Genomic DNA, 5580 nt, shown 5'->3' with positions numbered 1-5580 from the left:
GTTTGCCAGCACAAACATTGCTGAAGAGCTGGTAAAGCTCTTCAAGAAACAAATAGAATATAAGAGAGAAATGATTTTTGAAGTCCTTGCCCCTTTGGCAGAAAATGATGCTATTAAGCTACAGCTGGACGAAGCAGGCCTGGTAGAATGTCTACTAGAGATTGTTCAGCAGAAGGTGGATAGTGACAAAGAGAATGACATTGCTGAGCTCAAAACTGGTTCAGATTTAATGGTTTTATCACTGCTGGGAGATGAATCCATGCAGAAGTTATTTGAAGGAAGAAAAGGCAGTGTATTTCAAAGGGTACTTTCCTGAATTCCATCAAATAACCACCAGCTACAGCTTGCTGGAGCAATGGCCATTGCCAACTTTGCCAGAAATGATGGAAACTGTATTCATATGATCGATAACGGAATTGTAGAAAAGCTCATGGATTTACTGCACAGACACGTGGAGGATGGCAATGTGACCGCCCAGCACACAGTGCTCAGTGCCCCCAGGAACCTGACCATCCCAGTTGTAAATAAAGCAAAGATGTTATCCGCTGGGGTCATAGAGATAGTTCTGAAAGTCCTGAAATCAGAAATGCCTCCAGTTCAGTTCAAACTTCTGGGAACATTAAGAATGTTGATAGATGCCCAAGCAGAAGCTGCTGAACAACTGGGCAAGAATGTTAAGTTAGTGGAGCATTTGGTGGAATGGTGTGAAGCCAAAGATCATGCTGGAGTGATGGAGGAGTCCAACAGGCTGCTCTCAGCCCTCATCCGGCACAGTAAATCGAAAGATGTAATTAAAACAATTGTACAGAGTGGCGGCATCAAGCACCTTTTTACCATGGCAACTAGTGAGCATGTAATAATGCAGAATGAAGCCCTCGTTGCTTTAGCACTAATAGCAGCTTTAGAATTGGGCACTGCTGAGAAAGATCTAGAAAGTGCTAAACTTGTACAGATTTTACACAGACTGCTAGCAGATGAGAGAAGTGCTCCCAAAATAAAATATAATCCCGTGGTCCTGATCTGTGCTCTCATGGGATCTGACTCTCTACACAAAGAAGTGCAGGATTTGGCCTTTCTAGATGTTGTATCCAAACTTCACAGTCATGAGAACAAAAGTGTCTCCCAACAGGCCTCTCTCACAGAGCAGAGACTTACTGTGGAAAGCTGAGTCCCACCCCTTGCTGATACACGGCATCATCCCATCTCTGAATTCCCCTTTGTCCTCCATCCAGCTGCCTCTTCTGCTTCATTCTTTACCATTATCACATGTGCATGCATGTAATGTTCCAATACCGATTGAAGAACTGCTGTAGGTACCTGCCTAATAAGATTTCTAAAACCCATAGTTTGGGTGAACATGACTTTGTCCAAAATAGGTCTCCACTCATAACTGTTCTATTGTATTCCTATTGCTTGAGCTACATTAAGTAGAATGTGCATGTTGTAGTCCTATGATGATGTAAACTTGGTACTACATAATGAATTGCTCCTCACATGTGGTAAACTACATAATAACATACTGGTCAATTAGAAACAAAAGAATGCAGCAGGGTCTGTCTAGCATATTAAAGATGAAATTGAATTTAAAAATAGCTCCATTTTTTGGTGCTTGAGAAGCACAGTGATTAAAAAAATTGTATGACCACTCATTCATTAATCTTACCTACTAATGTCAAGCCCATGGTACCTAGAGTTAAATAAAATTCCAATGTTCTCACTCTTGACCCAATGGTTTCTCCTTTTTCCTACATAGACTATTAAAATCCCACACTTGGCAAGACAGATTTCTGATTCTATATTTAATTGACTGCCATCAATAGCCTGATGTTGAAAACATTTGTAGTTCTCAGTGTGAAACTAAGGGGTTGAAGAATCCCTATTACAATAGAGCATTTTGGCTTTTGTCTATATTTTAGATTTTTATATATGTGCAGTTTCACCTCAGAACTTCTTCCATCAGTTAATCAGTATTGTCAAAAACCTGTCTTTAAAAGTTACTTGGCAGTTGTTTTCAACTGAGGAAATTGAATACAGCTCATTGGAGAAAAGTTTTGCTTTTTTTTTTTTTCTGTTTTCCATCATTCGAGAAGTTCATCTTTCATATACCTTTTAAATCTCATATTAGAACTATTAGGGCATTGAGGAAAGATGCTAAAGAGAGTAAGGCAGGTTATCAAAGCCATAGTAGCATCTAGTTTATTCTGCATACAGCCTCATTGCAGTCAGAGTTTCACACCTCCACTTTCCCACTGAGAACTGCAGTCATCGTAGAAGCTATCAGAAAGCCAAGACCTAGAAATGAGAAGACCCACTGCAGAGAAAGACAGTGTCCTCTTCACTGCCACTGCCACTACCAAATGGATTTTTAGAGCTTTGAAACACAATCTTTATAAATTAATCGAAACATCTTCTGACTCACCTGCCTTCTTCCCACACCCAAGTTTGACCACCACTGGCTTAAAAGGCAAAGTGGTTTCCAGTATGGTAGGCCTTCAGGACAGTAGAAAGTGCTGCCAAGGTGACAAGAGCTCTTTTTCTCCAACATGAGATGCTACACATCTCAGATTGTCTAAGTTGGACTTTTGTTGCAAAAACAGCTGTAATTCAAGAAAGTGAAAACCCTCATGGAGGTAAGACTTGTTTGACTGATATCCCCGTGATACCCACAAAGGGTATCAAATGCTTATGCTACACTTACTGTGAAAATGGTCCTGTGTACTGTCTTTCTCCTGGGCTGGATAGTGGGTTTTATTTTATTATAGGTTTTGAAAGACATCTGTAATGTTGCATAATAGATTGTCCATATTAATAACTTAATAAAAAAAAGAGTACTCATAAAAATTAGTTTAAATGCTTTTCAAGTTCATATACCTTTAGTTAATGATCTGGTTACAAATGTAATGAAATAAATTAATAAGTGAAAGTTCACAATTTTCAACATATATTTTGTCTAGGTTTTTATTAATCAAGCAACATCATGTTTATTTTAATGTGGTTGGTTTAATAAAACAGCTAGTGTTGTATGTTACTTTTTCTGTTCTTTAGTTTTAGTGGTGACAGAGGATCTTTGACCTCAAAGTAACTCTTGGATATTTACAGAGGGCCCCTGAAACATCAAAACGGGAGATGTTAAACTAATCAGGCTTATTCTTTATATGTTAGATAAAGATGTAAAACAGGTTAATTCCCTGGTCTTCCTCCTCCCACAGACTGTCCTTTCCCCTGCAGCAGGCGACAGACCCAGCTCCAGGCCTCTGACCAGCAAGGGACACTGAGGCAGGGACACCTATGTGCCCCCGCCTCACTTCCAGGTCCCCCAGCCCAAGAACCTGCCCCCTAGACTGTCCTTTCCCCTGCAGCAGGTGACAGACCCAGCTCCAGGCCTCTGTCCAGCAAGTGAAACTGATACAGGGACACCTCTGTACCCCCACCTCACTTCCAGGCCCCCCAGCCCAGGACCCTGCCTACTAGGTAGGTAACTAGTTTTTTCTGCTTGCTTCTCCATTCTCTTGTTAATTCCCTGGTCTTCCTCTTCCCACAGACCATCCTTTCCCTTGCAGCAGGTTACAGATCCAGCTTCAGGCCTCTGGGGAAATCTTTATTTCTCTTTATTTATAAAGGGAAATAAATATAAATAATTATAGGGGACCAGCAATTACCATAATGGCTATGTCGCTGGACTCCCATGTAGTTAACCATGGTTCGAGTCCCAGACCCGATGGCTTAAAACTCACACCGGGCATGTGTGCGTGTATGCCCAAGATCTTGAGAGGAGAATGGAGGAGAAGGGATTGCCGCATGGTCATCCCCCCTCGGGGGTGATTTCTCCCTTTCTATCTCTCTGTCTCTTTCTGTCTGTCTGGCGAACGCAGGCACCCTATAGCAAAAAAATATGTATATACATACACACACACACACACACACACACACACACACACACACATATATATATATATATAAATAATTATACATCTTTACTTGTCTTTACTTTCACCTATTATCCTCACCTCTTCATCTTCCACCCTGCCAGAGGGACTAGACAGGTCTATAATCAGATATCTGAAATTCCCTAGTAATGTAAGTTTCTCTGGGATTCTCCCTTGTACTGATCTTCCTGTGAAAAAAAGAGATACTGGTTTTCAGACACCTCAGTAGAGTACACCTCTTGAGAACACATTGGTAAGAACAACAGAAGAGAGACTTCGGCAAACATCAATTTGCAGCAAAAGGGAAACACACATACTCCTAGTCGGAGAAACACTCCCGTAAGAGATATTCAAAAGTGAATATATCTTCCAATGGATAGAAGTAGAAGAAAACCCTCAGGTCTGAATAAAGAAGGAAATATGTCTCCACCAAAGGAAAATGGTAACTCCCCTCCATCTCTCCTATATATGGAGGATGTTACCAAAATGTCAGACACAGAATTTTGAACATTCATGGTGACAAAATTCTACGAGTTGGAACAGAAAAGAAACATGTTGTTGTTGTTGTTTTCTCTATCTTCTTGGTGGTTTTATCTAGGTCAGAGTTTTTATCTTCTATATCAGAGATTTGATCTTCAGCATGGTCTAATCAACTTTTAATACTTTCAAGAGAATTTTTGATTTCCTGTATTACAGATGACTTTATCTCTAATAGTTCCACCTGATTCTTTGTCAGAGTGTCCATTTCTTCTTTCATGTCCTGGAAGGACTTCCTAATCTCCACCAAGAAGATAGAGAAAACAACAACAACAACAACAACAAAAGACGAGGATAATATATAAGAAATACTAGACTCCATTAGACGCCCAAACATCAGAATAATTGGCATCCCAGAAGGTGAAGAAACTAATAACGGCATGGAAAATCTATTTCATGAAATCCTGGAAGAAAATTTCCCAAGTCTAGAGAGGCGCTCAACCATCCAGACCAAAGAAATACAAAGGACCACAAATAGAAGCAACCCCAGAAGATCTTCCCCAAGGCACATCTGAGCTAGACTTTCCAAGACCACAGATAAAGACATGATATTAAAACTGGCAAGAGAGAAACTTAGAAGTAACTTACAAAGGCTAACACCAGACCTCTCAAGGGAAATAATGCAAGCAAGGAAAGAATGGGAAGATGTACTGAAAGTTTTAAGACAAACAATTTCAAAAAAGACTATTATATACTGCAAGATTATCCTTCATATGGGAAAAAGAGTAAAATCTTCTCAAACAATAACTGAAAGAATTTGCCAATACTAAACCTCTTCAAGAAACTCTGAAGAAAGTACTGTTACATGAAAACTAAAGAATTAACAGCCAGGAACAAAGAAATAAAAGGCAGCTAAGACAATAGCCAACTTAAGTGTTGGTACAGATCCTGTAACATCAATAATAACATTGAATGTTAATGGATTAAATTCTCCAATCAAGAGACACACACTGGCTGAATAGACAAAACAACAGAAACCCTCTATCTGTTGCCCACAGGAAACCCATCTCATGCAGAAAGACATACATAGACTGAAAGTGAAGGGTTGGAAAAAGGTTTTCCATGCAAATGGGAACAAAAAAGAGCTGGAGTTGCGATACTAATTTCTGACAAAAGA

At 39.8% G+C, this 5580-nt stretch overlaps 1 pseudogene; it reads left to right on the top strand.

Moving 5' to 3' along the window:
* Position 1: 1 nt before the first annotated feature.
* On the top strand, positions 2-1289 carry LOC102491208 (rap1 GTPase-GDP dissociation stimulator 1 pseudogene; annotated as a pseudogene).
* Positions 1290-5580: the final 4291 nt, after the last annotated feature.

The sequence above is a fragment of the Tupaia chinensis genome, unplaced genomic scaffold (assembly GCF_000334495.1).
Source record: "Tupaia chinensis unplaced genomic scaffold, TupChi_1.0 Scaffold149666_1, whole genome shotgun sequence".
In the NCBI taxonomy this organism is placed as follows: Eukaryota; Metazoa; Chordata; class Mammalia; order Scandentia; family Tupaiidae; genus Tupaia; species Tupaia belangeri.
The sequence above is the reverse complement of the archived record's forward strand: the minus strand, read 5'-3'. Positions and strand labels throughout refer to the sequence as shown.